Here is a 14,291-nt window from a genome sequence, read left to right on the forward strand (position 1 = left end):
TAGCAGCTATTTCAGCTGCAACTGATCCGTTTTTATAGATGTGATGTGTCCCACAGCAAAGATGCACATTAGAAAGCTGAACGATTCTTTCTAAAAGAGGACAAGAAGCTCATGCAGCATTTACCTGGACTAAACACTGAAACAGTGAGCTGAACAATAAGCAATCATTTCCAGTGTAAAAGCCACATAAGATTGAAGAAAGCATGTTTGTTTATTTCTAAATGTAACTGGAGCCAGAGACCATGTGTGAAGGGGAACAAAAAAACAGTCCTCTGTAAGAGAAATTTTTCCCATTCTTTGTAGAAAATCTGAAGGAAGGAAGATTTTGGGACTACACTTCTTTTCCCTAAGGTAACATTAGCAAGATAAACTGTGTCTTCTCGATCACCACATTAATCATTTTAGCATATGCCTACTCTCTGCCCAAACCAGTCAGTTCCATTTCTCACTTGATCTAACACCATGAAAAACAAAGACATGCATTTAGTTACCCCTCCTTACTTGTGCTCAGATGGCTGCACAGCCTTTACTTGCAGAAACCCCAACTTCCAGGGTCATTATGGACGGGGACAGAACTTATTAGGGCTGCTAGACCTGATGCACTATGCGAGGAGCCAGAGTCAAGGCAGTGAGTAGGATACAGTTGGTTTAAACAAAATCTTGCTATCTGCTAGAAGCAGACAATGAAACAATGTGACAGTACCTGGAGATGTCCCGTCACTCATGGAGCTGAGATGTGCTCCCATCTCTGTAACAAGACTATCAGTAGTTTACAGCTCACATAACTGCACCTACAGAAGCTTCTCTACTGAAAAAGGTAGAGCCATCACTACTTGTGCCACAGAAATCACTGATCCATCTAGAAGAAACTCTAGGGAAGACCTCCTGAATGCATAATCTTCATCTCAGGTGGCATCTTTGGAGGGTGAGGGAGGCAGATAGGCAGGACCATTCCAAAAATGTACTACATCATGGTTACATTGCTGTATGCACCGGATCCATGTCACTTCCTTTTAGCAACAGCACACCCCCTCTGTTTGTTCTCCCCGACCCAAAGCTCCAGGGTGCTTGCAGAAGTGAAAACAGGGGCTGATCCTGCAGAAAACAAACCTGGAAAAAGAAAATGGTTTATTCAATTCAAGAAAGGAATATACAATCAAACAGTCCTGGGGTGTTGAACTGCAATTCAGAAGTGCAAGAAGTTTAGCTGTCATCAGGCACAACTGGAGATAAGTCATGATCCAGCACCTCAGAAAATTCCAGGACACATCACCAAAAAAGTTTTTTACTGCTGAATACATAATTCATTTTTAAAATTTTTTTTTGCCTGAAATGAAGGAGAGCAACGAGAGCAATACACTATCAAATCAACCACATTCTTGCAAGTGAGAGAAAATATGCAAATGGAGAAGGCAAGCCATTTTGTGGAAAACTTTTTTTCCTCAACCAAGTTATGATACTCATTCATAGCAAAATACTGCAGTATATTATTAAGAAATTAAAACAGAAAAATGAGCAATAAGGAAATCAAGACAGAATCAGAAACATTTTCATCCTGGATTTCCTCAAAAAATATTATTATATTTTCATTCTTTATCTTCACTAAGACTTCCAAATCAAGAATAAAATTTCTGCAGTTCACATGACCTCACTATTTTTAGTGTATCGGTATTCCTACCTCAGCACTGCCTGCCTCAGAAGAAAGGAAGAACTATGTCCACAGTACTAGAATAATAATTTAACAGTATTTATATTAGTATATGGTAGAGCTGATTTTTTTTCTCTGCTTGAATGATAAATATTCTTTACACTGAGTGATTTTCAGAATTGGGTCCTCATCCTTAAGTGAACAAATACTGTAGGCAGAGAAACCACGTCGCCTTTTCTAGTAACAGTTATGTTCCTGGCCTGTGCAAGGATAAGATGCTGAACACTGTGGATAAGACCGATTACTTTGAGAACAAACTCTAACAGACAAAATAAATGATGCTCCAAACAAGAGTTAACTGTGCAGAGAATAACTTATTGCAACTGAAAAAAAAGTTTAAGTATGGGACTGTATCTAAAATGTGAGATAATGGACATGAATCTATATTATGTCATATACGTCAATAAAAGTCACGTCCGAGATATAAATTCTGTACTTCTAAGAACAAGGAAAACTTTTAGATAGTACTAAGCACATACCTCCTTAAAGGGGTGTGCCCTACCCCACCTGACAGTAAAGAAGTAGTAATGTATTTTGGCTGTTAGAGTGTGGGCCAAGCAAATTTTACAATGCTACACAATCCACATTAATATTAGCATGATGCATCTATCCATAGCACATGCAGAGAGTTTGACAAAGCATTCAGTGACTGTCTTCTACTTGCCAGCTGCACACAGCAAATCCAAACCATAGCTCAGATTTTCTACATAAATTCAGCTACAAAAAGGTTGTTAAAAACACAACTATTTTACAGACACTTTCAAAAAATATCCTACCAAAAAGATACAGGCCAACTGAATTGCAGTCCTTCACTCCCTTGCAGGAGGCTGGCTCTCTGCTGCCAAGCTAAGAGAACACACAGGAACGGCCAGTTGCTCAAAGATGGCACAGCTGAGGCACTTTAAACCAGCAAATGGCCTCTGACAAATTCATGTCAAATAAAGAGGAAGCAATCCTCATGTGCAAACAAATATACATACAAATGTCATGACACTCTTTCAAAGCTACCCTGTGCAAATCCAGTTAAAGAAAGAGCACATTACACAAAAGATGCTTCTCACATAGACACTGAAACCAACACAGAAATACCAAACTTTACAGACACAAGCAAAACTGGACATCAATATTAAGCTCTGACAATGTTCAAGGTCCATTAATATAAGAGCACACAAATAATCGTAACTATTAACTAGCTTACTAATCATTCAACTGGGAGGGCTGGGGGAAGGAAAGAAACCCCAAAAAAGCCACTCTATCAGTAGGTATGTGCTAAAACACAAAAAGCAAAACCAACATCACAGTCACCAAATCCTATAAACTTTGGTTTATGTAAGACTTTAAATTAGACAATCTAATTCTCATACTCGGATTTTCAGACTGGGTTAGGGAATTTGATGCACAGGTGATGTACATTTCAACCTGAAATGCGATGACTCAACATAAATACAGACTCTGCACTGATCAGAGCTACAAGGAAGAAACTGCACAGGAACCCCAGCCCAACCCAAAGCACTAAACCTTGAGTAGTACCACACTAATGATGGGTAAATCCTTTCTCAGACTTTTTAGACCAGATTAAGCCTCACGGGCTTTTTGAAAACAGTGTCACATCTCATTCTTTTAAATCAAAAACAGTCAGCAGAAATACCATGTTAAGCAGACTCTGACAATAAAATAGCCAGCCTTAAAAAAAGTATATGCTAAAGGCATAGAAGTAAAGCACATGAAAAGGTTGGAAAATTCATCTGATCCACTGCTGACACATGAGGAAGCCACAACCCTCAAAGCACGACAGCTCTACAGTCCTGCAGTTACAGCCACCTGTACAAGTGAAATTAATAACAACTTCTTTTGTAATAAAAAGTACACACTGTTTTTTTCTCCCCACAGAATTTAGATTATTAATTTGAGTAAGAACCAAATATTAGAGAAAAAAAAAATTTAAAAACAGCAGTTATGTTTCATGAGACTATGGTATTCAGCTCCTTGTTTCATGTGAACTGGTCTAGTGCTACTGAGTTCCAGAAAAAAGCACCCAAGAACAAAACTAGAAGTTTTCTGTTTGACACATTTGGAAGGCAGGAACATGCTTTTTCCTTATACTGTGGGAAAATATAAATCCAACACTTTTATCATTAGTTACTAAACAAAATCTAGACCCAGCCTATATTAATTGTGAACCAAGTTTCTATTTGTGTTATTCCTCCATATGGAGAACAAATTCCTTCACATGTCTCCACAGATTTTTACTACAGGAGTCGATGAATTAATGCCTTTGAAAAAAAGACTATCCTCACTCAAAATCTTAAGGCAACACACAAAGATATCAGCTAACTAAAGATCCAAGCATTTATGAACCACTCTGCACTACAAGGCACGCTGAAAAACGAGGAGAGTTTGGCTGTTATATGCTCAGTGGTGCCCATCAGCAAACTCCACAGCACTGGAAATGCCAAGGTATCTCTAGTCCTGGTGGACTACAGAAACAAGCTTCTTTAACAGTCTAAAATCAGTCCACAACTGAGAGTGGAGCCTCAACAGAGGCTTGAATCACATTAATGAAGTTGAAACAACATAACAAAAAAGGAAAGAGATCATTGATGTTTGCAGTTTTTGCCCCAGAAAAATAAACTGATAAAGAGTGGTCACATCCAAACTCAGAAGAGCTAGCACGCAGTACGAGTGGTTCTGGCCAAGTACATGTTTTTCTTAGTCTCAGTAACACTTGCAGCTCTTAGATCAGTGAACAAGCCCAGGCCAATGACCAAGTACACACCTACAGAAAGCAGTTCTGAAGAGTAAACTCTCTGTAGGTATACCTACAGTACTGTTTATAATCCAGTTCACCAGGAAGTTCCAGTTTGTTGTTTCCCAGAAAAGGAAAGGTAATCAGAAAAAGACTCCAAACAGTTTGGTCCAAGTCTTAATACACTGTACTTTTCCATGGTTTCACTTAGAAGGGTAACAGCTTTGGTTCTGGCTTCAGTATCAAAGCCCACCAGCAAAATCTCAAAAATCCTACAGACTCAGTACTCAAAGAAGCCAAGAGCTTGTTTCACATCCCCAGACTCTGAAATTAATGGTTTTATATTTTCCTCAAGAGCACCTTTACATTTTGTCATACGTGTTCCATTTCACACAAGTGAATTTGTCCTGACACACTTTCAGTCACACCTCTGCGGAAACAGAAGTTACCGTACAGAAACATCTTTAAGCCATCACATCTGGTAATTACTACTACAGAACACCAGGACTCCACAAAGAATTACTATGTAAGACAAACACCAAACAAAGCAATTCACGTTTTCAGAGCTATCTCCTAACCTCACACTTCAAAGGGGTCTGGATGAACATCTAACTGCAGCTACATATGACATGATGTCATTTATACAGCCAAACTGGTATCTGCCAGTTGCAAGTCTTGCTCAATAAAAATGAAGGAAAATAAACAAGAAAAAAAAAGCAAAACAAAACCCACAAAACAACAACAAAAACTACATCCTGCACAGCAGAACAGAAGTCTTCCTGATCTTGCTTATTATTAAAATTTTGTTCTTTCTGATGCAACATCTGTTTTAACTATACACCATAAAGAACATAAGTCCGAAATGAGCATTTGATGGATCCCACCCTTAGGATGAGAACAAATCCCCTTCCAGACACAGCTGTGTCAGTCTGAGGTTGCTGTGCTGAGCACATCCCTAGTTCCGCATCCTCTGCTCATTACTATTGCCACCCACATCAACATGCCAGCTGAAAGAAATGGAACAACACTCTCCAATTTACTGTGATTTTTACCTGCCAAGCCAGCTTGAAACAGTTTGCTATAGGTCTTTGTCAACCCAGGTCATGCTGATGGAAATGTATGGCTTCAGAAAAGCTCAAAGAAATTTCAATCAGAGCTACCAATCTCCAACCCCACTTCAATGTAAGTCCCATTTCCACCCCATGACCTGGATGACCAGCCAGTTCAGATACATGATCCAACCAAAATTCAACAAAACAAAAAAAAAGCAATTAACTACCTGATTAACTCCCTGACTTCATTTAACTCACAGCTACAAAGGCCTCCTTGCCAGCAGCTGAAGATGCACAGTCAAGAAGGAGATACGACCACCAGAGCTTCATTAAGCTGCCAAGTCTATTGACAAGGCAGAACTATTAGGTAAAACTAAAACTGAGCTGCTTCAGCAAAGAGTGGGCACAGCCTCCTCTCCTCCTATGCAAGCAATAACATTTGTACAGCTACCAAGTCAGTTCAGAGAGTTGATCCAACTGCAGCTTAACATTTTTCTGTACGGCCATTTTCAGCTGGATCAGCAAAGGAAGACCAACAGGGGAAAACAGATCCTTTTGGTGAAAGCATCGGCAGAAAAATCAAAGCTGCTCTAGTGGTAATTCAATAATATGACTGTAGAGGACATGTTAAGCCTTAGCTTGATTGAATTTATGCTTGGTATTCTGCAGGAAAAGAAAGGCAATATGCTTCAATTTCACTTATTAATATTTTGAGATCAGTTGAGACAAGAAGAAATCTGTAATTTTAATATACGTTCACTGATCAAAGCAAACTCCAAAAACAATACTAAGAACAAGACTTCACATTAATTTAAACCAAGCTTGCTTGATAAGTTGGCAAAGCAAATAAAAATATAAGTAAACTTTGACCCCTCCCCTAAAGAAAATAATAAAATCAGCAGTGTCAGACAAGTAGATGAACACAATAAGTAGGATGCAAGTCCAAACTCATCAATTAGACCAGCTTAGGCTGCCAATCTCTTACTTGACAGTTTCTGTAAAACATCTTTTCTAGAGTACAAATGATTAAATTTCTATAGCATTAGAGCAATTTTTTTTTCTCCAATACTATGTAGTTCCATCAATATTATAGTGGAATAAAACCAACTATAGGCAGAATTCAAGACATATTTCACCATGCTGTAATAGGCTCTCACAAACACACAATAAAAAATCTACTATAAAATGTTTTTCCCAGTAGCTTCTATTCCTGGGGAAGGAAGTGATTTTTGCAAAGACTTTCACTACCATTTCAGAAAGGTTTTATCCCATCATATCCATTATGGTAGGAAAGAAAATTACTTACAGATCATTCCGACACCAAGCAGCTCTATCAAACTATAAAATGTGAGACTTAGAAGTCTGGCAAGTTTTAAGAGCCCAATGTGGCTTGTTGGTTTAGGTTTTTTTCTTCCCAAATGCATAATGCTGTCAAACTACTAACAAAAAATCAGAAGGTTTCACAACAGTACGTGAGAAGATAAACAAACTTGTCTGCTCTGTCTAGTTTACATGCGCCTTCAGATTCCACACATTTAAGCTAAATAATAAATGCAGGAAAGTAATTCCCTAGATGAAAAATAGATTTTCTGCTAGTAGGGATTTAAATGGTTCATTTGAATTGCATTTCACATGTATACTTTAGGAAAAAAAAATCTTTTATGTGTTAGGTTTAGAGTCCTGTAAATCTGAATTTTCACCGAGGCTTAAAACCAACACTCTATGCAATTAGAGATTAAAAAGCGTTTACTGTAGGATAACTCAGGGTACCAAGAATCACAGGCAAGGCTGAACACATCTGAAATTCATTGTTCTGGACTTCGCTCACATTCTTATTTCTTCTGTAAGACTTTTGCTAAGAGAAAAAAACAGCACTTCCACAGACAATTGCCAAGAGATGAAGAAATGGAAAACACTCACTGATGAACAGAAAAACAATCTCTTTCTCTATGGTAACTATTAACTTCTGCATAATCATACAGGCCATTTTAGCAGTAACCATAGATCAATAAGTCAAATAGAACTGAGTCAGAAATCCATTTAAATATTTACATTTTTTGTTACAAGTCATACCTAGAGTATTACTGTAGCCAAAGAGAATGACTGTGCCTTCCATTTTATTCACTCTCCTCATTCAGGAGCCTATCTCGAGATGCAGAATGATCAAAAATACAAAACGAGAGCAAAACAAAACCCCTTTAATGGTAGAAATATACACTGTTAACAGCTATAAGCTTCTCCTACTCCGGACAGCTGAATTACGAAATATTGACGACAACACAGAAAACACCGCAGCACACAGAAAAGCTCCCTTATCATTTCATAAACCATTAATGAGCAGGTTATATAAATCTACCGGACCGAAGGAGTTATAGATCAGAGCTGCTGCAAGACATTAACTCTACCGCGAGGGATACATAATTTCATTCTTGAAGACTGTTCATCTCCATGAACGCAATATAAGGACTTAAAGGCACTCCGAACGGGAGCTGCATTTCAACCCTCCGTGCCCGACGGAGCACGGAGCGGGACGATGCTGCCCGGGCCCACCGCAGCCCCCGCCCCGCACGCTGTTGCTCATCCATCCCTCCTGCGCCCGCAGGACGGGCCGAAGCCGGCCGGCTGTTCCTTTGTGCAGCCTGGCGAGCTGCCGCACACGCACCGAGGCACCGGCCAAGCCACGAACCGGGTGAAAAGAGACGAGCCCCGCTGCTCCCGAGGGCCCTTTCCCCTACAACTCCCGCTGCCAGACTGGGTCGTCAGCACCATCGCCCAAAAGCCTCGTCCCGACGCCTCCCGAACTTCACAGCGCCGCAGCCCCAGCTGAAACGGGGCAGCGGTTCCGGGGAAGCCCCGACTTCCCGGAGCCCCCACTCGCTCCCACGGCCACGCAGGGGCGGCAAGCGATACAAAGCGCCCGGGAGCGGCCGCGCCGGAGGGACCCTCTGACGGAAACCTGGCTGGGATTCAAGGCCTAGGAGAGACCGCAGGCACAGGAGGCAGCCCCGGGAGAATCCCATGAAGCGGCGCCGCCCCGGGGGTCGCTTCCTCGGGCCAGCGGCTCGGTGTTCCCCGTAGGGCCCTTCGGTGCCGCGGCCGCCCCCCGCAGGCTCCACCTGCTCCGGGCCCCCGCTCCACCGCACCGCGGGGATCGCGCCCCACCCCACCGCCCCCCGCCGGGGAGGGGACCGGAGGGTGCTCCCACATCTCCCCCCGCCTCCGCACGCACTTTCCCGGAGTACCCCTGCCCCCCCTTCATCCCCTCCAGCCCCTCAAGCTTCCCCCGCCTCCGGCGCTCCCCCCGCCGCCGGACCCACCCGCGCCCCGCAGGGTTCGGCACGGCCCCGTCGCGCCCGCCCGCGGCTCCGGCCACCGGCCGCCGCGGCGAAGGCCCTTCCCGGCATCGCGGCCCGGCCGTGCTCACCTGCTACCCGCAGCCACCTCCCTCCGGCGCCTCCTCCGCCGCCCGTCGCCACCGAGCAGCGCCGCCGCCGCCGCCGCTCCGCCCCCGCCCCCCGGCCGCCGCTCCCGCCCCCGTCGGCAGCCACGCCTACCCCGGCGTTCCATTGGCCACGCGCCCCGAAGTTCTGCCTCTGGATTGGTGGGAGGAGCCGCCCGTCAAAGTCTAGGCCCCGCCCATCCCCGCCCCACAGGTCCCGGGTGGTTTATTCACTCCGGGGCTTTGGCGCCCCCAATCTCTCACTGTCGGTTCCGATTGGCTGACGCGGTGGGGACAGCGTGCCAGGATTGGCTGCCCGAGGTGCCACTGCGGCGCTGCGCCCGCCCCCCCCGGGGCTCGGCTGCGCGGCGCGGCGGGAAGGCGGCGGTGGCTGCTCGGCCGGAGTCGGGACCGGGGATGCCCCGCACCTCGGGGACCCGCTGATGCGCCAAGAGGCGATGCGCCTTCCACCGCCCGTCTGCGGTTCGGTTCAGCTGTGATTCTCGTCTCCTCACGGCTGCGGTGGTGGCACCAGGAGGAGGGTTCCCGCAGCCCCATTGCCACCTCGGTTCCCCCCCGATAAACCACAGGTGGTGACTGACACCTTCCCTGGGGGCTGCAGTGGGACGTGCTGCTAATGCCAGCTCTCCAGAAACCGTGATGCTTTACATCAGCCAGAGGCCAGGCTTGCAGGAAAATCGCGAGCAGGCTCCTTTAACCTTCACGGCTGAGACTGAGAACCACAGTATTCTCAGGATATCCTTCCTTCGGCTAGAAACACTAGCGTGCCTCCATTTTCGAAATGGAGACAGTACCAGGTGCTGAATTCAGCAGGGAGGCTCCGCTTCAAAGGGAAGTTACCCAGGGGAATCCTCTGGGAGCAGCACCCTTGCTACTGCACATACGGGGCTTGGCCTGAACGTATTAACCAGAATGCATATTTCCAACAGCTGCCTCCTCTCACCAGACTTTCAAGTAGCTACTTCATCCAAAATGCAAGCCAGAATGATTCCCGGTGCATTCAGTTGGGGGGGAAAAAATAAAAACAATTTGAAGGTGATCGAAATGCAAAGATTACGTGATGTTTCTCTTCATTATTATATTCTCCCCGCATACACCATCCCCCTTATTCCTCTTTACTTCTGAATCAAGCAAAGAAACAGAGCAACAAAGAACACGGGCTATGATGTTGGCTGGCAAGCATCCAGAAAACAAAGCAACTGAAATCACTGGGAATTTCAGAGCATCATGTGCAAAAATAATTTACCAAGTTTACATAGGAAATGCTCAGGCAGAAGTGTGAGTATGACACTGACTCAGTTTCACACTGATGCTCTGACCCCCAAGTCATCCCTTGTTCATAAATTAAACTGAGAGGATGCAGGGGTTCTCCTTGCATCTTTTTGCATATCCCTTTGCTTTCCAAGGAAAGCAAAATCAAGACAGAGAGCTGCCTTCCCTCTCAAATATTCAAAAATTGCTGGAGGATAAAATAATGATTTCTACCAGTCCTAAGTTTTCTTCTGATTTTATGAAAACATTCCTGACTTAACATAGCTCTTAAAATGTTGCATTCCCAGTACCTTCAGTGTAACACTCCTTCTCATTCACAGTCTTTGGATTTCTGACAGAAATTTTTGTAAAGCATGGTGCCCTTAATTTCTTATGAAAACTTATTTCCAAATGAACAACTCCCATATTATCAAGAAGCTCTGCATCCAAATGAAAAGTATAAAGGAAAAGGCCAGGACATGCTATTGTAAATAAAATCTAATGTATGCTTCAGCTATTTACAGCTTTTACAAATATTTATTAGATGGCAAAATTCATTTGTTGCCATTACTGCTTCTCTGCTCAGCTGATAACTTGACCTCCCCACTGGTGACTGAAGGGAAAGGAGGCTGTGGTGGGAAAGGAAAGGAAGATGACCCTAGAGGTCACTTAGCTGGACATGCTGAGCATCCAGCACAGCAGTGCTGCACTGCAGGACCAAGGCACGTTCTGAGTACTCAGTCTTCCCACAGCCTTTCCATGGGAGGGGCGGAAATTACTTCTCCAAGGTCTGACACTGGAAGCAATGCTTCAAATGCTTTGATCCTCATGGATAACAAAGAAATGGAAGATACTTCATAGCATTCACAAGAAACCAAACCCAATTTGTTCCTTATCACCTTTTCTTTAAGGCTGGGAACAGGGCTCCCTGTGTAATACACAGGATTAATGGAGTTGACTGTCCCTGTCATGCCCACTGACTCCTGCCAGCTGTGCCTTTCTAGCCAAGATCCTTCCTGGACTCAGTGGGATAGCAGGAGAGTATGCTATTCCCTAAGGACCTAAGAATATATTGCACACACATTCATGACAATGCAAACTCCTTTATCCCCACTGCAGATGCCCCAGAGGCTTAACATCATTCTTCCCTATTGGTTGCCTAAAATAATGTCAGTGATTAAATCTCCCTTCTCTAATCACACCATAATATTATCCCTTCTAGGAACAAGCCATACCAGTATAAATACTACCATATATGCATTTTTCTGCTCACAAAGAGGAATTCCATCTTTCTGGCAATATATGTAAAAGAGTAGGAGCTTGTGTGTCTGAATGAGCACTGGAAATGTTCAAAAATACTTCTATAAGGTGCCATATTGGCTAGTAGCAACACATATCTACTATGGGAAGCAAATAGGCAAGTACTACAGGGGCTTTCTCCTGTCGTGCTCTGAGCAGATCTGAACCAATATGGTTGCTCAACCAAGGCATTCTGTTTGCACAGTATTTTCATCTTGGTAGTGCGGATCTGAAGTGAGCAAGCAATTTCAGAGTACTTCAGAAAAACTTCAATGTAGGAAAGAAAAGGTAAAGTTTTTTGCAAGGCTTCTGACTAGAAGCTTACAGGAGAAGCAAATGTTGAATAGGGCTGCCCTATGTTGGCACAGCTATACGCTAATCTTGAAATAGTGGGTATAAGTGTATTTAATGAGCAAAGCTATGCAGTTGCCATCATTAGTGCAGAAAGGATATGAGGAGCAAGAATCCTTTAAAACCTGTCTTCCATGGAAAGGCATCAGCCAAACAGCTTGTCAAGAGCCATGGTCTGTGCATATCAAAAGGATATTCTCTAGCACAAGATTTATGCATCGACAGTACTTTCTACCTTGGTTCTTTAGATGTGATTAATCCCACATGAGAAGTATTTCATTCAGGTCGTCTTTGCCTACATTTTAGGATGGGGATTTTCTCTTCATGGCCATTTCTTTCTCTCCTTCTGCTGGAGCCTTGAAGTCTGGAGCTTTGTATTTAATCACTGCCTGTGGAGTCACTGCAGATGGTATCTGCTCAATGCTACCAAATGCTAGATGGCATCTAATAAAAGTACAAAAACCCTCATAAAATTATTTCAGAATTTGAAAGTACTCATGCCTATTCAACGTGGTGAGTAAACTCAGCCAAGGGTCCTACTTAAATACATTATTTTAATTCAGCCTTAATTCCAATGTTTCTGCTTTAGTGTCACATGGTACAAAAGAAAATGTCTGTGCTTCCAAATTCCTCCAAAAAGATAATTTCACAGGGAGGACAGGACCTTCTAATTATGATTTTTACAAATGTGCTTTAATATGGCTGTTCCATGGCAGGGAAGGCTTCTTTTCTCAGTGGGGCTCCTTGTACAAGATAACCAGGATTAAAGGCCACAACCAGTCACTGAATAAGAAAATCCCTGAGAAGAGAGAAACAGCTGGAAGGAGGCCAAAGCTGCTGCCAAAAGATGCTTCAGTGAGAGAGTGCATTCACTCTGATGAGGGAGGCCAGAGGATAGCTCTTGAGAAACAGTTCCTGAATTAGCTTTCAGTCTTGTTATATCTGGCAGTGAACTTTATAGCTTTCACAATGAGCAGCAGGCTTCACAATCCAGCCGAGTGTCCTTCCAGTGATGACACAGTGGATGTAGCTAGGCTGTATAAGAAAGATTGTCAGCTAAGCAAACCTGTTAGTGAAGGCTTGAAATGCTCTTTATCCTTACTAGGTATTAGTTTTGGCATGAAAACAAAACTGATTGTGCAAAAGGAAGGTCACCAGCAAAGTAATAATGAGAAGAAGGATTAAGCTGGGCTTAATTTTCTAATAGTGACTGGTTTACAATAATGATTTTCTGGGAACACAGAGAAGGTCTGCACAATGGTAAACAACTGAGTATCTAATACACAGGAAACTGCAAAGAATTTTGTCCTTTCCACTCATTAGTGAAGACTACTCATAGTTTTGCAGGATCAGGACTTAACCGAAACTGCTCTTTAAATTTGAGATTTCAATTATTTGAATGGCATAAGGCTAAAATATCAAATGAACCCTACATCTCTTTAAGGTGCCATTTACTTACTTCTTTTGAAGTCACTTGTGACTCTCTAATAGGTTGTACTCACCACATTTATATGTCCTCTTAAATAAAACACATGTGGCTCTTGGCAATGCAGCTTATACGTTCATAAAATCCAAGTAATTTTGTGCTAAGTTCTAATTAAGAAATTTAATTGAGCCTCCAGTTGCTACTCTGTCTGTGTAAGCAGCAGCTAGGGATCACCTAATCATTCAGAGATCTGGATTGCTTTCCTTTTGTTTATTTAAAGAGCTGTACATGACACATATTTCTTTAGACGAGTTCTCTTTAAATATTGGACAATGAAAGCAAAGAGCATGTAAACTTTGTGGCTACTCCTAAACAATCATCTGAGTACTTTGTAAGTGACACTGAAGCTCTCTCTTTTTGCCCTTGGTCAAAACCCTTTCTTACGTCACACAGAAAAATAGCAACATTCTTTATTCTCGAAAGAATTTATTATTAGAAAGGCTAAATTGTCAAAATAAATGTTTTCTTGTTATAGAGATTTAACCACTATTATTTTCCACTGTGTCCTTCGCTCAGAGACTTTGTTATACATCATAAAAAATCCAGTGTCAATCAGCTGTCTCTCAGCAGTAGAAAGTGACATCCCTATGAAGATCAGGGCCCTCAAATGAGACTTTGAACCCCCTGTACTGGTAAATATCCAGAACAGCTTTGCTGCTGTCATTACAGATATCCTGGTGTAACTCAGGTCAGGCTCTGTGCACAGCGCCTGCCTTCTTCTCAGAAGGATCAGATGCACAGTAAATTAAGCAGTAACACAAATAACAATCCAGACACCCAGGCTTTTCAAAAGTCTTCCCCCTGCCAAGCCTGTTTAGCCGTGCTTACGTATAATCAAAGCCTACAATGGCCTAACTTTTACCATATTTCAAGCGCTTTGCATCTCGATTTTAAGGGTCCAGTTCTGTTGAAATGGTTTCAGCTGATAAGATTATTCT

General features: G+C 43.0%; 1 protein-coding gene across 16 annotated transcripts in view; it reads right to left on the reverse strand.

Moving 5' to 3' along the window:
* Window positions 1-9,028, reverse strand: part of NUMB (NUMB endocytic adaptor protein) — a 92,143-nt gene extending 83,115 nt beyond the window's left edge. For 11 of the 16 annotated variants that reach the window (XM_064713814.1, XM_064713808.1, XM_064713813.1 and 8 more), the window contains exon 1: window positions 8,931-9,028. The gene's annotated coding sequence lies outside the window, so the exon portion shown is untranslated. Of the gene's footprint in view, window positions 1-7,579; window positions 7,598-8,462; window positions 8,481-8,823; window positions 8,842-8,930 lie in introns of those variants that run through there. The other 5 variants (XM_064713797.1, XM_064713798.1, XM_064713803.1 and 2 more) reach the window with 4 other exon arrangements.
* Between the last annotated feature and the right edge of the window lie 5,263 nt (window positions 9,029-14,291).

The sequence above is a fragment of the Zonotrichia leucophrys genome, chromosome 5 (assembly GCF_028769735.1).
Source record: "Zonotrichia leucophrys gambelii isolate GWCS_2022_RI chromosome 5, RI_Zleu_2.0, whole genome shotgun sequence".
NCBI lineage: Eukaryota > Metazoa > Chordata > Aves > Passeriformes > Passerellidae > Zonotrichia > Zonotrichia leucophrys.